Source organism: Saccopteryx bilineata, chromosome 6 (genome assembly GCF_036850765.1).
Source record: "Saccopteryx bilineata isolate mSacBil1 chromosome 6, mSacBil1_pri_phased_curated, whole genome shotgun sequence".
In the NCBI taxonomy this organism is placed as follows: Eukaryota; Metazoa; Chordata; class Mammalia; order Chiroptera; family Emballonuridae; genus Saccopteryx; species Saccopteryx bilineata.
Window position 1 is genome coordinate 159385824 of NC_089495.1, and position 24058 is coordinate 159409881.

Sequence of the window (24058 nt, forward strand, 5' to 3'; positions counted from 1 at the left end):
GACTGGCTTCCTGCAAAGCAATAGGTAATTAAATTCTTGAGTACATTCCTTTCATTAGCATTAATAAAAATCTGTATAAGTTGATATGAAAGGGATTCCAGCATTGCTCTATCAACTGTAGAACATTGGGCATGTGCTCCAAAATCTTTGGCTCTGTTTCAATAACAGTAATACATTGATATTATATTTTAGCATCTGATAAAATATTGGGAGACAGAGAAGAGAGCGGTTGGGAGAAAACAAAAAGAGTAGATTTTTGCCTGACCACTATTGCAGAGTGGCTAGAGCATCAGCCTGTGATGCTGTGGACCCAGGGTCAAAACCCCCAAAGTCACTGGCTTGAGTTGCAGGCTCACCAGTTTAGTGAGTGGTCTCTGGCTCGAGCATGGGATCATAGACATGACCCCATGGTCGCTGGCTTGTGCAAGGGGTCACTGACTTGGCTGCAGACCCCAGTCATGGCACATATAAGAAAGCAGTTGGTGCTGACAGCAAGTGAATCTCATCACCTTTGGGGACTGTGGCTGTGCCCCTCAAAGTGAATTGGGAGGTTCTACACTCTTGGTGTCAAAATACTTTGGGCCCTCAGGCAGGCAACTGATGGGAATTTTGAGGAACACCTAAGAGCTCAATGCATGTTCACCCTACCCCCTCCTGCTCCCTGCAGAAGAGAATAAGTAAATAAATAAATGAATAAATAAATAAACGAATAAGAAAGCAGTCAATGAATAAGGTGATGCAAGTATGAGTTGATGCTTCTCATCTCTCTCCTGTCTGTCTGTCCTTTGTTCTCTCAAAAAAAAAAAAAGAAAGAAAGAAAAAGAGTAGATTCTAAAACATATATCTTAAATCCTTAGAAGAAAATATTATGCAATTTCCATTTCTATCACCATTATTTTAACTATTATCACATGTAATTCACCCAAATGGTAGACTTTCTGAAATCTCTATGCAAAAACTAAAAATATTCCCAAATTTCTAAAACTTGCAGGAATGAAAACAAATTGGTTAGCAAATTTTCTACTTAAAAATACTGAAGGGTAAATTGCACAAAGGGATGGTTTGAGTTTGTTTTCTTCTTTAGTTGTGTTGCAAATAGTTCCCCCAATGAAGTGCTGGAATTTCCTCCAGTCTGTTCCCCATTACCTCTGTGGGAAAATTGTGAAAAATCAATCTGTTTTCTGCATAACCATATTACATCCCATTATTTGAGGAATGCCAAATGCAAACCCCAACCACCACCGGCAGTATCAATCTTTTCCCTTTCTTTTCCAAGTTTCATTTCAGCAGTAGTCATGAAAAAGTGCATGCAGAATATCATTATACTCCAGGCAATTGCAGATTTTAATAAGAATTTATATAAAACAGGAGAGCATAGTCTTTTTATAGTTGATTATATCCTTGACCTTGGAAGTCGCTTCAGCTCCCAATGACTGTGATCTGTGTTAGTAAAAGAAGACGTCAGCCCACATCAAGCAGAACCCAATATTTTCACTCTGATTGACAAAACAAAATGCAACGATGCCAGATCAACAGTGGAGTTGTCTGGAAGAAGAAAACAACAACAACAACAAAAAAAAAAAACCCAAAAGATTCCAGAGAATATAAATACTGTTTTGGCTGCATTTGGTGTGATCTCATAAAATAGTTAGACTGTTGGCTTAGGAATCAACCATGCCTTATCATTTAACCTTTCGTCACACTTAATTTCATATATATGTTTTTCATTCTTGAGCAAAACAAAAATGTCCGTATTTCTTTTGAACTTAAACAGAAATGCCTAAATGCTTTCTTATAGGGTCCTACTGTCACAGATGGTGACTTCTATCTTAAAAAAAAAAATCCTTTATGCAACCATGGAGATTTTTTTCCAAGAAATGAATTTTCATGGGGTGACTTTTGTTAATAAGAATACATAAAGGTTTTTTTTTAAAGATAAGCTTTACCAAGACATCTAACTTTATTAATTTTTAGATAACTGTTAATTCAATATCTTCTATTTACAAATATTTTATTAGCCATATTTTACAAGAGTTTTTGTAAGAAAATAGAAATGCTGAACATACCATGACCTTTGGGAAGCATGGGACAAGAAGAAGGACTCTCCCAGGGTCCCAGCCAGAGTCCCTTCCATCACCACTGTTTGCTGTTGTTGAAGTTGATCTTTTTGCCTCATCCTTTTTTCTTTTCAAAAGCCCCTCATGCCACCAGGGAATCCATAAAGACAATAATCACCTTAAATGTTTCTCTACGAAGAGAACCAAAATCTACTAAAATGATTATTATCTTTCAAGCTAGCCTGGAATCTTCTCATATATTCTCTTATGCTGGTCGGGAAGAAGAAAAGATGTAAATTCAGTGTTAAGAAAAAAAATGGATGCTTCAGTTCTGGAAGGCAGATGGTCTACCTTCAGTCAGGGTCCAGTGTCCCACCATAGTGGAAACAAACTACTTTGTGAGTTTTTTTTCAGATAACGTCTATGAACATTTTCTTCAAAACCCAGGTACTAATTCTACAACTCCTAATGATCCGGAATCCGCATAGTACTGAAGTTGGTGTGAAATAGCTGAGTCTGCATCCGCACCATTCACAGACTCCCCAGACACTCACATGTGTGACTGAGGTTCTCTGATGCCCTGTTTCCATAGCTTCGAGACAGATAAGAGAATTGTACCTCCCAAAAGGAATCACCATGAGCATGAGAAAATGCCATGCGTGTGGAATAACTTGGTGCCAGCCACGTGGTAAGAGGTCAAGAAGAATAGATGAAAATCATTATAAACTTGCACTGAGACGAGCCTCTGACTCCCTTCTACTCACACTCAGAACTCCAATATCGGGAGCAGTCAGACTTGGAAAACCAAGCCCACTATCGGTCATCAACCATTTTCATGGTTTAGTTGTGATAACAACCAAGGGAAGCAAAAGCCTCAACTGCATGAGTACTGGAGACCCTTCGCTTCTACGCAGAGTAAAACGTCCTCATTTCATTGACATCAGGTCAGAAAAGATACATTTCTGAGTCCGTAGTATTTTTCTTTTATCCATGAAAGAGAATTCTTTCAGATAACACATCTTTCGAGGCCCAACCTGGCAAAGTGCGGTGGAGATGTCGTCAGCAAGATGGACTTCAAGGACTTTAGATTGAAAGGAAAAAAAAATATGTTTGATTTGCCCTTTCAGCCCTTCCCCAGCCCACAATCTGAAGGAGAATAGAGACCTCCTTCCAGCTGTGGTGGGGACAGTGGTTTGGGGGGTTGAGGAGTGGAATCTGAGACCTGTCGTGAGGCTGCATCATCGTGCGGCTGTGGGAGGGATCGCCCCACTCCCATGAAGTGCGCGGACTTTCCAAATAATCTTTCCACCGGCCTGAGACGCAAGCACAAAGGGAGCTTTTCTTCACCTCGTCTGAGGGAGTCAGTGTTCTGGGGTTAGAGTGTTGGACCAGATTAACCAGCAGGGATCCCCAGGTGCCAAGCTATGCAGAAGCATAATGAATGGGCAACAGGAAAAAGCTTGATTCTCTATTTCTATAAACACCATTGCTTTTTTGGCTTCCACATCTCCAAATTACACGAAGCATGAGCCTCTCTGTAGAGAGATTACTGCAGAGCATATTCCCAAAATGATATGTGCGTGGCGATGGATGGATGTCCACTGTCTCTGGGCTTCCCTGCAATGCTAAGCCTGCAACTCTTGCCCCGTCTCACTGTTTCGTTATACTCTCCTAGGCAACACCACCCTTTCCCTCTTTCCCTCTCTTCCTCTCCCTTTCTCCTTACCTCCTTTTCTCCTTTTTTTTTTCTAAATCATGTAAAACTGTAAAAATAAAAAAAAGAAAGAAAAAGAAACAAAAAAGAAACACATTTGCCTCTATTTTCAAGGAGGAAGGAGACTAGCCTCAAGACAGGGAGACTCCCTTACAGCCAAGATGACTGACAAATTCTTGTGGCTTTCTCCAAAAGTCAAACCAAAATCTCACCAGCAGCCAGGCTGAGCGCTGGCAACCCCGCTCTGCCTGGAAATGAGAGCAATCATACCCTAATAGCTATTTGGATAATTGTTCATGGGAGCGACCTGCCAACTCATGTTGGAAACAAGTCCTTATTACAAATATAGCATGCAGCCTAATCTGGAATATATTAAACTGTTATTTCTGTAGCTGCCTATTTCCAAACTGAAATAATAACCAAGCCATTTATCACATTTGTTTTTAAGAAGAACTTTGAAGGTACAATGATAACGTGTGACTGTGTGAATGTATAGTTAACATGTGTAATAGTCTGAACTCAAAAACATGTGGCTTAGAGTTAATAGTTTATGAGCGAGTCCTATCTTCTGAATTAATATGACTCTAAAGCATGATTCTATCCTGTTTTTAGGGCATGACCATAATATGAACAATTAAAGTGACCAGTTATTCATGTTAACCCTTCAGACTGGAACCACCTGAAAGACTGCATGACTCAGGAACCTGTGGATGGACACACATGGTGCCAACCATCAAAGGCATGTATGTAAAGAAGCCACTTCTCAGAAATCTGGAACCAAAGGCAATCAAAAGTAAAATTCCCCCAAATCAAAATTACTACTTTATTTTGAGGTTAAAGGTGGTGAGTTTAATCGCTACCATGGGAATCTTGAGTTGTTCCCGTAAAGGTTGAGTGGAAAGCCTTTGCCTTACTTTTATAAAGAGGCATTTGGCACAAGAAAGAAACAGGGGCTCTGGGAGACTTAAGATAACCTGGGTTTGAATTCTAACTTGTCTTTTGAAAACTGGAGGCCCATACGTAACTTCCGTTCTTTTTTCTGAGCCTCAGTATCCTCATCATTGAAATGGTAATCATAAAATCATTTCACAACATGGTTGCAATGATTCACTAAAATGATATAGGTTGAATGAGGCTAGTACATACTAGGCATCTGGTGTACAATAGCTCTGTTGTGTCCAAAAGCAGCATAGTGTGACATTATGGGCACAGGCAATGGAGCCATAGTCTCTGGTTTTACATACCCCTGTATCAAGTCAAATCTTTTTAGCAGGGAAACTATGGATGAACTCCCCAAGTCCATGTGGCTCAGTTCCTTCATCTGTTAAATGGGGTAATTATGCTACATATCTCAGAGAGTTGTTGCCAGGATCAAGTGAGTTAATAGGATAAACTCCTGTACTTTATTGAATAAGCATTCAGTAAAGGAAATACAGTATTGTCACAGATACTGCTGGGATTGCTCCATTGGGGACAGAAAGGCTAGTTCCCTGATGCTTCCTACCTCCATGTCCAGTCTGTCATTTTCTCCTTGTTTCCTCCTTTCACCTTTTTATTCTGTTTCTTCCTAAAAATAAAAGGCACATACCCACTTCTAGTGGTTAAACTTTAATTCTGTGTGGATCAACCCTGCGTTAGGCAGAAAGAAGGAAAACAAGACATGCTTCTAAGCAGAGTTGCTGCCAGAAGTTAGTTTTGTGTTTTGTTTTTGTTTTTTAATATTTTAACCTATTTCCACTTGCCAGTGTCAGTCATTTCCACAAACTGACTAGTGTTACACTCAATGAATAGCTGTCGAAGGATGCCACAGACAAGGTGCTGAACTAGGTACACTGATGATAAAACAATGAGAATGATCATAAGAGTTCAGAAGGGAAGACATTACAGAGAAGTAACATAGATGTTAAGAGGAAGAGGTAGTTATTTTCCTCTGCTGCTTGGAGTAATTACATACTTCTGGTTACTGTCACTTTAGGAGGATACATGGCAAATGACCAGCACCTTAATAGAAAGATAGAGAAAAACAGAACATTCATGAACAGAGCCAGAATGTACAGAGACCCGACAACTCAATTCTCATGTAGAAACAAACTCAATGTGTCCTACATACCTCAAGTACCAGAAATGACTTCTGTGATTCTCCAAATCAAAATATACCTCTTTGAAGTTCCTCTTGACAAGACAAAAGTAAAAGTTATCAATCATCACAGAGGGACCCTACTACCTTTAGGAAATTATATGGAAGGACCAACAGTTTGGAATCTGTCATGGGACTCTCTGAGAAGGGATGTTCTTGGTCTTCAATGAACACAGCACTGACAAACAACTCCATCAGAAGCCTTACCACTCCAAGGTGCCACATGGGAGGAGTGTAGTCCATATGTCCCTACCACTTGCATAATCTGCCCCTCTGTCCCTTTTGCCCTCTTGGGTTCTACTACTCATGATCAAGTCAACCTCCAACACCAGCCTCGTGTCCTCTCTCTCAGTAGCTATCCCACATTGGTCAGATATCCTAGGCTCCAAACAGAACCCTAGACCTGGTGGTGTGTTCTAGGTGCCTACTAGTCTCTCTCTCTCTCTCTCTCTCTCTCTCTCTCTCTCTCTCTCTATCTCTCTCTCGGAAACACATTGTTGTTAAAATCCCCATGAATGACTAAAAGTACTCAAACAGCAATATGAAAGCTGAGAATTTAGATCCATGGGGTAAAGAGAGAATATTCCTCATTTTTCATTCTCTCAAGTCTGCTATAACAAGAAGAGAGGCGTATAACTTAATATTTCATGAGTAAATCCAGTTCACACTTTGGAAAACCTACTGAGCTGGATCAGGCAACAGCAACATGGGTCCGCACAGGCCTCACAGGGCCTGGGGGGTTTGCTTGTTTGTTTGTTTGATTTTTGAGAAAATAAGTTTAATCTTTGTCCCAAAAATTGGGAGGAGGAAGCTGTCTATGGTTTTACTGGAATGAGAAGATGAGACTACAGAAGCTGGTCACCCTGAATAAACTTTCAGGGTTCAGCTTTCATGATACTTTATGTGCAAAACCTCCCATTAACCCTACACTAGACAGTAGCACGGATCGGTTTACTTAATTACTGCTATTGAGACTTTTTTAAAAATATATATATTTCTCTCTAACATAATTCTGAAGACAGGGACCTCTTGTTATTATTTGTGTTGTATTATCAATATGTAGAGCAGTTCCCTTCTCACAAATTCAGTAAATTACACCTGTATGAATAAATGAACATGTTTATTTATGGGAAAATGAGACAAGTAACACATGTTTAACTAACAGGCACTCATAAGCAAAGTCAGTTAGGAGCCAACCCAGCACTTCCCCAGTTTCTGAAAGTCTCAATTCAACTCAGTTGAACAAATGAGTTTCGAACATTTTCTACACTCAAGCCATTTGGACAAGGATTGTTACAGACAACAAGGAACCTGATTGGCCCCTGCCTTTGGGAAACCTTCATTGTCCTCATGAGGGTAGATACCGATTTTGAACTATTTTCACTCTTAGCTTTCTCTCTCCTCAGCCCACCCTCCCCTCCAGCTACTCACAGGTGCCCTGATGGCTGTATCAAGCAGCCTCAGTTTCTTCCCCAGAACTTCCCTTCTGTGCACTGTGAGATGCCCGAGTCAACAGCCCTGTCAATGGGACTCACACAACCATGATGTACAAATGAAGACCCCACATGGAGACTCTTAACAGATGGGAAACTGAGCCATTAGAGACACCCCTCTTCTGCCTCTTGGGTCTGATCATCTTCTGTACAATGGCACAGAGGGGTCCCCAAAGATAGAGCCGCAGCAGTGCGCCATGGGGATCAGTGTCTCCCCTATTTCACCGGTGGTTCATGTCGCATCGGACTTCTTAGGATCCCATCCCAAAATGAACTTCCTGAACACAAGCCTTAGTCTCCACCTCTGACAATATAAGCAAATAATTATAAAATGGGCAGGCTATAAAAAATAAGCAAGGAGTGGTGAATAAAGGAATTACGCTGTACTTGGAAACCCTTTGCCAAATACCCTACGCAGCCCTGAAAATCTCACGATCCCGCCTGCAGTCTCACAGCGGGTATGCCTTTCTATACTAATTCTGATCACTCAGCCTGATTTAGTTGAAGGCTTTAAGAAATGATGCAGATAAAATCTGTCTCTTCTCAATAATTCCTGAAGTTGTTAACAGAGTTGGTGAGATAGGAAGTGAATGAGATCGTTGCCCTCGTCCGCAGATTAATTCATATCTGTCCTTTATTTAAAGTCTCCACAATTTCAGACAGCATTAGTCCTGAAAGAATGAAAAAATGTAAGAATGAAAGGGAGGGAGAAGGGAAGAGAAAAAGGAAAGGAAAAAAAAACCACCTCTGATAGTGCTTTATTTTACTTCTTAGATTTGAATGCATTATTGGGTGAAATCTAAGCCTGGATCTAAACCATAAAACTGAAAGAAGACTGTATAAAACAAGGTGATCAACTAAACAGTAGTTGTTGACTATTTAAATGCTAAATAATTCCAAAAACAATGTATCACATCTACCTTGAAAATATACATATTTAACTACAAAACTCAGGCCACTTTCTACTTCCCTCCTATTGGGCTGGCTCTATCCGATTACTTGAACTCTAAGCTGGTGCCTAACAGTCCGTCCATTCACTGACACAGCAGATTCAGAGTAAGGAGCCGGAGCTAGTGTTCCCATTTCCATGACATGCCCATTAGTGTCAATGATCCCAGCACGAGTGAATGGGCCTAATGAACTGTCCTAGTATTCTGGAGTCTCAATTTTGGGGGTGTTACTTCAGACATCAATTAATTTCACCATTCAATCACTTCTTTTTAGATGGAATATATACTAGAGTAAGTGCCCCTACCTTGGTCCTTTATTTGCATTCAATTTTAGAACAAAGTATGGACCCATATCAATTTCAGAACCCTTCCCCAGGAGGGGCCCAGCGTTTGTCAGTAACACACCTCACACTGGGGCTCCTCTGAGGACAGGCCCCATCTCCCTCAGTCTCTCACACATGGATGAGGATTTGTGACTCGAATGATGTTGGGTCTCCCTCAAGCTCCCTTTCCCAGCCTGTGATTTAAAACAATGCCTTGCACATAGCATGTGCTTAAGAAAGGGTTGCTAAAAGGATGACTAAAACCATCAATGAGAAACTAAGTGGTATCTTGAAATAGTAAAAGTTGAGGATCAGGAGTTACCGACAAAAGCCCAGGAATCCGATACCCCTGGGCTCCGATCGATCCCTTAGTGACACTACAGGCATCGGCATCGATGCTGTGAGTGCCAGGGCTCGCACGTGTATTTTCAGTAAGATGCGTTCTATCCGTTTAAGTGTGTTCTGTCTGCTGCAGATGTGCGGTAGTCACCATATTTCAAGTCCTCACCTTCACACCTCCCACCAGTGTCAACCTCTTTTCCCCGTGATTTATGTCCTTTTTTATTGTTCTGCCTGGAGCCATGCCAGACCCTAGGATCAAACTCCCCCACCTCACCAAACCCTAGGGTGACGGGTCGGAAATCAGACCTGGTAGAAAGGCCTGTGCTCATGATGTGGGAAAGGAAATGGCTTACTTGTCTCCATGGAAACACGGCACACTTTCCAATTGTTGCTGAATAAATGAAAGTTGTGTTCTGACTTCACAGACCTCGGTGTCAGGCAGCCCTCGCAGGGCTTCTCAGGGCCAGCACACAGAGACCCTCTTAAAAAAAGACTTTGTGGTGCCTCGCTGGAGCTGCAGGGAGAGTGGCCCCGTCCGGTGGCGAACGCTCCCTTTCTTGTTTTATCTTCCTATCTCCTAATCACATAACTCAATAACAATGCCCTTTAGGTGGCAACTGCAAAATAGCCAGGAAGCACTTAAAAAAATAAACTATAAAATTATTGATTACAATTGCTTTAGGATTGTGTTAATTCCTTTAAGAATTATTAGAAAAACTTAACTAAAAGTAAGACCAATGACCACACATTGAGGGCACAGTATTATTTCACCACAGATCCAGCCAGACACAAAAGACTTTCATTTTGAGAACCATGCTTAAACCCTCAACAAAGGTTTCTGGGAGATGGCTTATTCAAATAAAATCAATATTTACTCACCACTGTTGGGTTATGAAGAATGCTGACCCTGATGATGTCATATAGGTTGGCAGTGTACCTCACAATTAGCGATGGATCTTTCAGAAAATATAGACCTCACGACCTCACTCAAGACACAGTAAATCATTGCTTCTAGAGGTTACTGGAACCTACAGACTTTATATAGCGCAAGTTATGCTGTATAGAGGACTTGATGGCAAGCTTTGGAGGGGCCCTGTTACTTCCTAGTTATGCAGCTTTGAGTCGATTACTAAACCCCTCTGCGCTTCATTTACTTTATCAGTAACATGATAGTACAAATAATTGTTAAAGGTAAAGCATTTAGAACAGTATCCAGCATAGAAAGTGCTCAACACACATTACCTGTCTCCTTTACCACCACTTGCTAGCTGTGTGTTCAAGGACCTTCACAGGTGATCTGAGGTACAGTGAGGATTTCAATCCTAGACTCTAGAACCTACTGTCCAATTTTATAGCCACTTAGCCAGAGGTAGCTACTGAGCACCTCAACTACTTTTTAATGGGGTGAACAAATAGAACTTTAAATGTTATTGATTTTAATTATTTTTCATTGAAAGCCAAATATTTAATTTAATTATTAGAATCTCTTAAGCACTTTTAGAACAGCTGAGGTACATGATCGTGTTTTCTTTTTTCAAAGACAAGCAAAGTTTATTTAGAAAGTCACAGAGGTAGAAGAAGTGAGCCAGTTGGGCTGTGTGGGCTCAAGAAACAAGTCACAGAGGCAGAAGAAGGACCCGTTGGAGCTTAGGAGGGAGACAGACAAGGAAAACGCACCTGGGGAAAGGCATCAGAGTACTCCATAGAGGCGCCAGTAGCCATTTTTAAACAGGGTATTTTACAGAATATAAATACAGATCAAGTGCTTTTGTAAAAGCTTTAGCATCTAAATCAACATGTTAATATAAAGTACACACCATATTTTGAAGACAGCACAAAAAAAATGAAAGAATACTTCATTAACTTTTACATTAATTACATGTTAAATAATATTTTGGATATATTAGACAAAGTAAACTCTTATGAAAATTAATTTCACTTGTTTCTTTTTATGTGTTTGACATGGCTGCTAGAAAATTTGCAATCATGTATGTGGCTTACGTTATGTTTCTACATCCTCTAGTTAATGTCTACCTAGAGGATGCCAGAGGCTCATGACTTAAATGAATCAATTCCAATGTCTTATTACCCATTTTCCCAATCTAAAAATGTAAATCCATAAGCCTTAGCAGGGTAGTTCACTGGTTGAAGCCTATCCCAATATATCAAAGCTGTGGGTTCAATCCCCAGTCAGAGCACATACAAGAATTAACCAGTGAATACATGAATAAGTGGAATAACAAGTCGATGTTTCTCTCTCTCTCTCTTTGAAATCAATAAAACAAAAATTATACTTCAATAAAATTGGGAAAAATAATTTTTAAATAAAGTAAATTCGTCAATAGACCCAAAGACTAATGGAAAATATGTTCAAAAACAGAAGCGGATGATACACAAACCAATAAGAAAACTGTGTGAAACTGTGTGCAAGTGTGTGTGTGTAGTGTAGTGTATAACTGCAGTGCAGAATTATTCACCAGGAAGAGAATTCAAGGTGTTCCACTGCCATAGGCAAGCCACATGGTAAACTATTTACAGACCACTTAAATCCCTGCATGCAGTTTCTTACTGCCTAGGGAGCCAAATCTTTTCCACCCTTCTTCAGCAACACACCCAACCCTACCAAACAGTCTAGCTTTCTCTCATTCATTAGCAGGACTCTTCTTTCCTGAAAAATCTGGTGCGAACATTGATGTACATCCCATTCTCTGTTCTCCTTTATGGTGTTTTCTATTAAACTCATGCAATTCTTGGGGAATAGTAATCAGTTGACTAATAAAAACACAAACTAATTAAGCTGAAGATCCCCCAAACTATATCCTGGATCACCTTGTCCTAGGTGTCAGCCCCTTAATCTATTTTCCGACCTAATGCTAATAAAATAAAGGATTTATAAAACCAATGGACTTGAGTCAAGCACAAGCCCTCCCAGACCCTGAGCCACCTCCACACCTCTACCCACAGCCCAGACTTTGCTCCCTAGGGTTGACCTACAGCCTCGGTCTGTTATTCCCTCTCAGGTGGCTGCCAGCCGCACCTGGTCAATTGTGCTTGTTGGTACCCAGGGATGCCAAGTCAGTTATTAGATGGACAAATGCCTGCTGACACTAGGGAAAGACCTTGTAAACATTTCCCCTCAAGACTGAAAATGTTTTGGAACTTGTGTTTTCTGAGATAAATGGTTCAATCTAAAATACATTAAATGTGCATACTCATCAGTAACCAGATAGAAACCTAGAGAAAAATGATAAATAGTCCATCAATGGAAAAGTACCCGTATTTTGTATATCTGAAGCCCAGGGTGGGCTAACGTTGGCCCTCAGGCAAATCCAGTGCACCACCTGTTTTTGGAAGGCCCATGAGCTGAGAGGTTTTCTGTTTTTAAAGGGTTCCATTTTTAAATGGTTATAGACGTACCAACATAATTTCCCTGATTCTGCTTCTGTCACAGAAAAACATGCTGACACTACCTTTTAAACTATAAAAAGTAGGCTTTTATTGTTCTCTTAGTTCAATTGTTTTTCACAGACATTTTTTAAGATTAGAATTAAGTGGTATTCCAAGTAATAAATTTCATTCTTCAAAGATCTGGATAACAAAAAATATAATTACTTTGAAGGAACTGGGTTATATATTATCTGATAAATGTATAATAGGCAAGCCTCTGATTTACAGGAAAATTCTTTGAATATGAACCCTTAACCATCCAGGAAAAAGAACATTTTATATTATCTTCCTGTGGAAAGCCCAAAGCACTGGTATTTAATGAAGTTTTCTTATTAGCTTCTCTGCTTTCCTTATGTACAGTGCATACACGCGTCTGTTTTGCATTTCAGCATGTAGTACGCTTGATGAGTTTTATTCTTTTAATATTTTTCCGACAGTGGAAACAATCACTTTAAAATGATTTCTACAGAGGTGAATTGTCCCTGGCTTCATGATATAGGTGTATGAAAGTTTCTAATGCAACAATAAAGCAGAACCATAGACCCAATAACAAACAGCTGAGTGGATCAATAACCTCTGTGTTTTCAGTCCATGCTTATTTAAAGTGGTGGATGGAAAAAAAGGCTTTCTATTTATATCTGGAACTTAATGAAGTGAAATTATCACAGCCGACAGGCGCTAGTGTTGTAATTCAGAGACAGGGCTTGGCTTAGAGGGATTTGTAAGCTGTTTTGATTCCAATTTTTAATTTTTTTTTTTTTTTTTTTTTTAGTGAAACTTAATCCCCTAATCAGTTCCAATTTACATATTTTCTGGTCTTTTTTTCCAGCACGATTCTTAAAGGAGTGGTGTTGGAGGCACGGAACAATTATTTGATTAAATAATTATTCAACACAACATGCTCTGTTCTGTTCTGAGCAGGTGGATCAGTGGCCAAGGTACAGATAAAGTTGTAAGCATAGAGCTGAGGACTTCTGTAACCGTCCAGAGCTGTCAACTTGCCCTTGTGCATGCGTAGGCATGCGTCCGTATTTGGGGGTATGTGTGTTTTTAACCTGATCTACCCTGTAATGCTTTGTTCACACTGGCTCTCATTTCCAGTCTTAGGGGATGAATATTCTGCTAAATGAAGTGTTGCAACATTTGGATTTTATTCAGGGACTAAACGGAATACCAAATGCTGATATTTATAATCATGGTGGAATTGTGTTCTGTCATCAAATATCCTCATTCCCTGTGTCAGGAAACACGCCGCTGAAGTGACCTTCTTTATGTGAATTCATCACCAAGCCCTTCATTTATATAGTTTTTCTTTCAATTTCATTAAAAATTAGAAAATTTCAAGAGATCAATGATATTTTCCAGAGTTAATTATATTTTCCTTATTCAGTGTTGGTAGTTGTAACTCTGGGAAGTTTCTGAGCGCAGAGAGGATATAAAGACAATCACACAATAGTTATGTATCAATCTATCATTTTCACCAGGTTTCCTGAAGAATCATCAATTACCTTGAAACACTTAGAATCTTTATGAATAACAAAAAGATTAAAAAAAAAAAAAACCAGAAAATTAAGAAAAACTTGGATAAATCATTTTTTTTAACTGGACCATAGACATCTATATTATTAATAACTGAAAAACTGCATTTTAGCACCAAAAGGTAATATTATTCACATCTCAAAATTAATCCTAGATTGTCAAGCATGTACTTGTCCACTTGATAACTATTTACTGAGCACCTACTAAGCACAGGCAGTGTACTAAATTCTCTGGGAACGTAAATGTGACAAGTACCCAAATATGAATACCAAACTCAAAAACATCTCCTAATAGAAGATGGAATATATAGAAACCTAAAATAATTAGATATTATTAGATCTTGATATTTCATCAGTTTTCATAGGAAGCCATTGTTATATATTTTTTAACAATAGAATGCCATGTTGAGGCCCTGGTAGGTTTTCCCAGTGGTAGAGCATCAGCCTGGCATGTAGAAATTCTGGGTTCAATTCCTAGTCAGTACACACAGGAGAATCGACTATCTGCTTCTTTGCCCCTTTCCCCTCCTCTCTCTCACTCTTCCCCTCCAACAGCCATGGCTCAATTAGTTCCAGCGAGTTGTCCCCAAGAGCTGAGAATGACTCCTAGAGTCTCTGCTTCAGGCACTAAAAATAGCTCAGTTGCCAAGCAATGGCCTTAGGTAGGCAGAGCATTGCCAGTAAGGTGCTTGCCAGGTGGATCCCAGTCAGGGCGCATTTTGGAGTATGTCTCACTATTTCCCCTCCTCTCACTTAAAATAAAAGAAAATGCCATGTTGAAAGTATCTACTAAGTGGTCATTCTTTGCAGGATGTGTTGATATTGTGAATAGGGAGAGATTAAGAGTGGCCAGACCAATGAGTGGAGTACTTTCAGACTTTAGGTGGGAGATACACAGCTGAGAAACAATAACAGTAGCGAGAACCAGGAGAAAAAACAATGGCATCGATGTGTTCCACACCAAAACCTTTTTGGAAAAATAGCATGAGGGAAATAAAAGGTATCAGGCTGTAGTTTTAGAAAGAAATGGATGAGAAATTCTTGAGCTCAGCTTGTCTTCATGAGCCCCCCCACCACTGGCCCTCAAAATAAATCTTCCACAAAAAACTATATGTTCCCTTGCTCATCCCAGCTAGAAAAGGGAACAGCCCAGTGGTAATGAGCAGAGGTTTTAGAATCAGACCAATCTAAGTTTGAAGCCCAGGGAAGTCATTTCTTAGCCACGTGCTTTTGGTCATCTTATTTTAACTTCCTCGTCCTCAATTTTCTTATGCAAAGGAAAAAAAATTCAATATCTATCACAAGTAGGGAATAAATGAGATGGTACATTTAAACCGCTTGATACAATGTCCAGAACACAGTTGGCACTCAACACAGTAATTCACTGTGATTGTCATTCTAGATGCCTAGGCTGAAGATAACCAAACCCATGAGCTTTAAATACTATACCCCATAAAGAAATTCAGAAATTTCTCAGGCTTTGACTTGCAAGAAAATGCTAAGTAAGAAGGGTTAATCTTTGGAACAGGTTTTGCAAAATCTCCATAAGAAACATTCAAACATTTGATATGAATTATATACTCTTTTCTAAATTGTTTTCCCTGGATGCTAATTCAATTAAAGCCAAAAAAGTATTTCTTGATCATTCGCTGTGTGCCCAGAAGCATGGCAGGCACCATGGGAGATATAAAAATATTTTTATAAGCTCTCTTTGTGGTTAAGAATATTATAGTTTTGTTAGAAAGATAAGAATTAGGCCTGTGAAACGAGGAAGAAATGTGAAAGTAGAATATAAGGAAACAGTTGGCGTATTGCTGCAAACTCGACAGTGTTGCTGTGAGAATTCAGAAATTCAGAACAGGGGACCAACTCGGCCTGATCAGCAAAGTCTTTGGTTTATGAATCTGGGACTGATTTTCTGAAGAAAAAGAGAGAGAAAGCCATTTCTAATCAGAAGAAAATGCCGACCAAAGGAATGAGAACAGGGGGCAGAAGAGTATGAAGATATTCTTAATTATGGAAGAAGAGGTCGGTGAAAAAACAGGTTGAAGAAGCCAGGTGACATGGATGGACTGGTCAAACTCTTTCAAGAGCAGGTTTAGAAGTTTTGACTCTGTCCGCAGATTATAAATGGCAATAAAATTTGTAGCAGGTAGAGGGGTCTGCCTTTGTATTTCTCAGGGCAGGAAATTCCGTGTGGTACAAGATGGTAATAGCAACGACAGAAAGCTAATGGTCAGAAGAGAGAAGCAGCCAAGTAATGGACAACTGTCAGTGTATTACACACAGATTTGGAGCAGGTGTCCAGAAGGCTGTGGGAAGGCAATTCATGCGAGGAGATTAGCACAAGAGAAGCAATGGGCAGCAAAAACAGGAGACGAAAAAAGCACTTTTCGGTGATTTCCTGTATTTTTCTCTTGCAAACATAAATTGATTATCATGGTTTTCAAGTACCTTTATTAACTGGCTTCACCCTCTACAAGCAATTACATTTATGTTATTCCGTAATGTATGCCCTTCTCTGAAATGTGACCCATCCCTAATTTTTACAAACAAACCGTAGCTTTTCTTGTCCCTATATCTTGATGTCCTTCCTTTTTAGAATTTCTACATTAATAGTTAGGACTGTCAAATAAAATTCAAGATGCTCAGTGAACTTCAAATTTCAGACAAGCAATGAATAATTTTAGCATAAATATGTCCTAAATATTGCATGGGACATACTTATACTAATAAAAGTATGGGTTTTTTTTTTTCATCTGTAATTCACATTTAACTGAACATCCTACATTTTATTTTGCTGAATCTGTCAATTTTACTGATGGCGTGTGCCTTACTCTCTAACCCTGTTATGCGTGGTCACAGGCATCTGAGTCCGGAAGGCGGCAGAGTGCTGACTATCTGGAGGTCCTGGCTTGTGTTGGAGACCAGGGGGCAACAAGGCATACAGCACTGTGGGCCCAGAATCGTGATGAGCCCTGAACGTGACGTTATGAAACTTCACCTTTTCAATCATCACCAACTGAAGATGGTGACAGAGAATTTGGGGTCCAGGACCAACATCTGGCAAAAAAAAAAAAAAAAAAAAAAAAAAAATGAGTTCATTAGGAAATTGTAGTTTATGCTGGGGAAATTTTGGAAAAAAAATAACTGAAGAATTTTACTTCGATGGGGCCACACTTTCAAAACCAATCGTGGTAATCAGGTAATCGTGATTTTGATTCCACCTGAACCAGGCCACTCCCTCAGCTGTTCCATTCCCTCCAGAGCTGTGGCGATTCCCCACATTACGGAACTCTACATTTTTTTTTTTTTTTATGTTAACATCACAGCCTTGATAGCTCCCAGTTTTAATCCTTCCTCTTGATCTTGTGGTCAAGTCACAGGAGTCCCATTTTCATCCTGGGCCACTCAACTGGAAATTACATGCTGAACCAGCCCCAGAAAATGGGATACAAGAACAAATTGAATACGTTGAGAACCTATCTTAAATTCTGCGGTTCAGCATTTGGAATCGAACCCACATATTTGGGGATTGGGTTTATTTCTTCCTGGCAAAACATAGCCTTCTGTTTTAAAGAAGTGAAGTGGTGGGGGGAAGGTTTTACAAAGCTTATTAAAAAGTCTCGAAATGCTTCTTCAACATCAAATAGCTCTTAGAAAAATATTTTGATGAGTTAAGTGTAAATGAATCAGAACCATATGGATTACATTTCCTTTTGATTACACATGGGTTTCAGAATTAAGGGGGAAAGTGCTCAGGGAAAAATGCATTTTGGATTTTATGGAACCCAAAATACTTAAGAAATAACTCACAATACTCGAAGAACCCCAAATCCTTCCAGGCTTCCCAATCCCTCGTGACAAGCAAATTAAATTTTAAAATTCTTTTTTGCTGTAGTGATCTATGGGGTTACATGAAATGTGGATGAAAAACTTCTTTTCTGTATAAGGCTTTTAGCCTGGATATTTTCATTTACAATGTTGGCAAAAAAAAAAAAAAATCAAGACTCTGAGTGTACTGTAGATTGGCTAAATTGTCTACATGACTCAATCCCTTGTGGCCCCGCTTAGAGACAAGAATGTTTCCTTCATCCTGTGCAGAGTCATAGAGTGCGGGATTAATCAAACACCATCAGACAGTTTCACAGGAAACAGTAACCGACAGTCCTCACCATTTGCCATTTTGCAGTTGGTTTCCCGCTGATGTACCGGGCATTGGCGAAAACATCGCGATTATTTCTCACTTCTTTTATAATTTGAGGCAGCTTGTTTCTAACGTCTATATTTCAAAACCATACAGCGGCCCATGCCTATTTATTAACTCAGCCTCTTGCTTGCACTAATGGCCAGGCTAAGTGTGGCGAGAGGAGCATCTTCGATCCCTACGATCACCACTCATCCAAAGCCATGTCCAGGTGAAACCAGCACACGTGTTAAGCAAAAGCTTCAAGACAAGCCCACCACAGTCATATTCCCAAACAGTTTATTTTTCCCAAGCCCCTCTGACATAGACATTTGAGAGAATTAATATTTATTTATTTTTATTCCTTCATTGAACAGATTATTTTCTAAATCATTTTTTTAATTCCAGTTGACATATCATATTATATTGGTTTTAGGTGTCCACCTCAGTGATCAGACTTTATACAACTTACTAAGAGGTTATCCCGATAAATCTCACACCCATATGACACCACACAGCCATTAGGCTATTACTGACTACATTCCCCATGCTGTACTTTCCATCCTCATGACTATTCTTTTTTTTTTTTGTATTATTCTGAAGTTGGAAATGGGGAGGCAGTCAGACAGACTCCCGCATGCGCCCAACCGGGATCCACCCGGCACGCCCATCAGGGGGCGATGCTCTGCCCATCCGGGGCTTTGCTCTGTCGCGACCAGAGCCACTCTAGTGCCTGGGGCAGAGGCCAAGGAGCCATCCCCAGGGCCCGGGCCATCTTTTTGCTCCAATAGAGCCTTGGCTGCAGGAGGGGAAGAGAGAGACAGAGAGGAAGGAGAGGGGTAGGGGTGGAGAAGCAGATGAGCGCTTCTCCTGTGTGCCCTGGCCGGGAATCGAACCCGGGACTTCTGCAAGCCAGGCCGATGCTCTACCACTGAGCCAACCGGCCAGGGCCATGACCATTCTGTAATATAACTACCAGTCTGTGCTTCTCAGTGCCTTCATCCTTTCACATCCCCTCAACCCCTCTCCCATGTTGACAACCATCAAAACATCCTCTGCATCTTTAAGTCTGTTTCCGTTCTGCTTGTTCATTTAATTATTTATTTTATTCAATTATTGATAGATATGCTTTTATTGCTATTTTATTGTTCATATTTTTATCTTTTTTTCTTCTTATTATTAAAGAAGACCCTTAAACATTTCATCTAATACTAGTGTAGGAATGAACTAGTATACACTTTTTCTTGTCTATGAAGCTCTTTTATCTGTCCTTCGGTTTCCACTCTAACAATGTGTACAGTAGTGGTTATAAGGGCCACACATCAAGGTAGTTCCACACCTGTTAAAGGAGCATCATATATACACACAACCCTCCAGGAAAAGAGAATCATAAATACATGGTTCTCAAGAGCACACTGTGCCAAAGAAGGGGACACCAAAAAGGAAATTGCTAGCCAATATCATAACTACATAATAGAAGTTGTTTAAATCTAATCTATGTGATGCTGTTCACATCATTTTAACATGAAGATAGTTCACAGTGAGGTATGCCTGCTTTGTCTGTCTGACACACCTTCCTCTTCATCTGGCAAACTCTCACTTGTAACTCAAACTCAGCAAAATTTCATCTCTACCTCAAGGTTTTCCATGTCCATCAAATCTGAGTAAAATATTACTCTGAATTTATACTACACATTAAAAATATATCATTTTTAGTACTTTGCTTTAGTTAATTTAGATTGAAAGCCTCGGATTAACCATTGACATTTTTCAGGAAAAGAACTACATCCTAGTCTTTTATTTTTTTCTTAGTACACAGTGCATTGCCTAGAATATAGGAAACACTGAAATGTCATTCAATGAATGAATAATTGAATAAATGATGCTATTAGTGAAAAGGGAAATGGAGAAAGACTATAGTACACCACAGTCCCAATCTCGGTTACATCACCACAGGGGTTTTAAAATCCCATTATAAATATACTCGTTATAGTTTATGTAGAACAAATGACTCACATTTGCTAAATTTGGCTGCTGGTGACATGGATAGCGCAAGTTAGAAGAACAATCAAAAGCTAACGCGTGGATTCACTCATAGAAATGCATCCATTATCCTATACATGGTGTACCTAAAATTTAAACTATATCCCAAATGCACAACTCCGATTTTATCAGGTGGGAAATGTATCTCAAGAGTTCTGGGTTGGTGAAAATACCCACCAGGTAAATTCTATACATTATCAAAAGACCCTTTTTAATAGCAATTCACAAATTTTAAGTTTTCTTAGATTTTTGTGTGGTATCTCAGCTTATAGGTGACACTGGTGCCCATGGTTATCTGTGAATGGGTAAGGACATTTCACTCCGAAACTTTTCAGGGATGATGTCCTTCCAACGCCTATATAGCTGGACTAAAACAGAGAAGAGTAGCACATTGATTTCAAGCCCCAGGATCCTATTACAGAAAGAATAAAATAATTTTTTTTATTTGAAGTATATAATCCATAGTTCATGGGACCACTGGCCTCTCAAATACACTCATAAAGAACACCAAACAGGACTCAATGTCACGTCTCCCCAATCTTGGGCCTTTCTCGATTTGATTGAAAGCTTCTATTAGTTTATTAGTTTGACAGGAGCCCAGGTAATTATGCCAGCTTCTAAGTCCTACTGTACGTTATGTCTGCATCTCCCTGAACGCACACAAAATTTAGGGCTCCTGCTGCACGTCTCAAAACAAATAAAAGATTTGTGAACTAGTCAGCAAGCATCCGACGCAATTAAACTGCATTTGTTTCTTTTTTGGCATTCTTACACAATCGAGGCCTTGTACGAGGTAGGCACGCCTCAGATCAGACCATGTTTTCTTTAGAGGAACTTGTGCCAAAACCCTCCTACCCTACGCAACTGCAGTCTCAACTCGCAGGAGGGGGACAGTTGCAACACCACACACACACACACACACACACACACACACACACACACACACCACATCCCTCCTCCCTCTCCTACCAATGCTAACATCATGATATATACATAAAGAAAAGAAAGCACAAACCTATCACTACAAAAATACGAATGTGAGGAACAGAAATAAAACTTGCTACACAGTGAAGTTGCTGCCCACACTTCCAATCCATTGCTACAGCATTACTTAGAATAACACAAACACAATTCATTTACAAGCATAGACCCTAGTAATGGTGGCTAGTAAAAGCTGACACAGTAAAACAGGACCTGTGTTGGAAAAAAAAAATCAAATTCTTGATTGTTTTTAGTTTTGGGGACACATCAAAATTGGGTTTACCTTGAGGAACCTAGATCTCAACAGTTTGTCGTTGCCAAGTTCAAGCTGTTGCACTGTGGGAAAAAAAATTGTTTTTAAAGAAAAAGTCTTTAAAATCTGGTTAATTAGAACTGACCAGCATTAACTGTCTGAGTGATGTAGGAGCCTGGTGGGCTGGCTGGTGCCCACGGCTTCCCCACAGACTTCCCCGAGCTGGTCCCCCACATTGTGTGGCTATAGGTATGGACTTGGAGCCTCACAACAGTCCTTGTTATAAAAGTCATTTATCAGGGAAAACCCAAATAATGTATATGTGTGGTCTAGGCAGACTCAGGGAGTTGCCAAGACTTACACCTCAACTGAATGTCAGACAAGCACTCTAACCTCTTCATGATTCTGTTTTCTAATCTGTGTGACAAAATACAGATTAGAGAGAGCATCTCCAATCAGCTTTGCAAGGAAATGAAACTCTTTGAGTACTTGCATTAATTAATACCACCATCTCTTGAGCATTAGAATCACATCCCTCAATAAACATTTTCCGTATTTTATCCTTAAAATTCTATAAAATAGGTAATGCCATTCTTCTATTAAAGAAGATAAACCTGAAGATTAGCAAGCTTTAATTAACTGGCATCTAGTAAGATACTGAGTTTTTATTTAACACCAGTGCTGTCTGGTTTCAAAATCTAGCTTTTCTATCATTCTACACTGTGCTTGTCTGCTAAATTCTTTACAATCCCACATGTTTGAGTTATGGCTCTTACTCCATGATCTTAGAGGAAAAGAAAGAAAGGGGAGAAATGAACCTTTAACTAAATAATTACTAGAAATAATAAAATCTTCCTCCTCTTCCAAAAAAGTGCTATCTTCAGAAATATAGCAACTTTTTCTCCATACACTAGTTTGCTAAAATCTTTATTAGGGTTGAAAGAGCAACAGTACTTCTTAGGGTGCTTTTCTGAATACTGATTGGTATACTGAAAAAAAAATCATTTTGTAGAATGATAAATTATATAGTTATCAAAAAGAATGTTGTAGGCATGTTTTGGAGGATAATTTTCTATATAGCTCTTGCTTTTCTTCATGTTCAGCAAGCAGTGCCACTGATGAGCCTCTGTTCTGAGCCCTTCTCAGAGATGTCTGTGGAAAGCACAACGTTGGGATATAAAGATCATGTCTGCCTCCAGAGCACTGGCAGGCATGGTTATTATTCAGTATAAAAGATTCAGATTTCGTAAGTTCAGAGCTCTTCACCTGTAGCATAACCTTTGTGTGGCCCTGTGGGAATTAGAGCAAAGAGAATCATTGCGAGCCTCCTGGTACTATGGCTGAACATTTGTGTCTTCCCAAAATTCACAACTTAAATCTTTTTTTTTTTTTTTTTTTTTTTTTTTTTCTGAAGCTGGAAACGGGGAGAGACAGTCAGACAGACTCCCGCATGCGCCCGACCGGGATCCACCCGGCACGCCCACCAGGGGCGATGCTCTGCCTACCAGGGGGCGATGCTCTGCCCCTCCGGGGCGTCGCTCTGCAGTGACCAGAGCCACTCCAGCGCCTGGGGCAGAGGCCAAGGAGCCATCCCCAGTGCCCGGGCCATCTTTGCTCCAATGGAGCCTTGGCTGCGGGAGGGGAAGAGAGAGACAGAGAGGAAGGAGGGGGTGGGGTGGAGAAGCAAATGGGCGCTTCTCTTATGTGCCTTGGCCGGGAATCGAACCCCGGTCCCCCGCACACCAGGCTGACGCTCTACCACTGAGCCAACCGGCCAGGGCCACAACTTAAATCTTAAAGCACAATTAGATGGTATTTGAAGATGGAGACTATGGAAGGTGATTAGATCATAAGGATGGGGCCCTAATCAATGAGATTAGTGTCCTTATAAAAGAGACTGGAGAAAGCTCCCTTGCCCCTTCTGACAAATAAGGACTCAGTGAGAAATCTAGAGTCCTGCAGACGGCCCTCACCACAACCCAACCATGTGAGCGCCCTAATCTCAGATTTCCAGCCTTCAGGACTATGAGAAATTTCTGTTGTTTATAAACTATCCAGTCTGTGGTACCATGTTAGAGCAGCCTGAACTGACTTGGAATTGGGGTCACAGTTGTTACAGATTAAAATAAACATATTACCCAATTACAGATAGTACGGTTGGGCTGCCTTTTTGTTACTTATCTGCAAAAGTCTTATGTCTGCTAACAAAAGTATAGCCATCAAGCAATCACTAACACTTTTCAGGAGAATGAGATTTCCTTGATACTAGCTGGTGATTTTTTTATTGTAAATTACTACATGTACATGAAATTAGAACAATTGTGTTTTTAAATTATCTCCATTCCTGGGGTAGCCCATCTTGAATTTTATGGGAATAGCTTCCAAAAAGAATTATGGACTTGAAAGCTGTTGCTTCTGAGCAAAGGCAATCTTACAGCACAAATATTACTTTAGCAATCACCTCCTGATCCCGACCCATCAAGGATCCCAGGAATATTCATCTTAACCTGCTCAGGGTTATATGAGAGGTGGAAGGAACAGCACACAACCTGATTCCCTTTGGGGGGGAGGTGATGGGTAAGATCCTCAGCCTT

The 24058-nt window shown here is 40.0% G+C and overlaps 1 non-coding gene across 1 annotated transcript; it reads left to right on the plus strand.

Annotated features, from left to right (window-relative positions):
* Nucleotides 1-458: 458 nt before the first annotated feature.
* On the plus strand, nucleotides 459-561 carry LOC136309795 (small nucleolar RNA SNORA68). Its single transcript, XR_010726437.1, has one exon. It is a non-coding gene; the product is annotated as a small nucleolar RNA SNORA68 (small nucleolar RNA).
* Nucleotides 562-24058: the final 23497 nt, after the last annotated feature.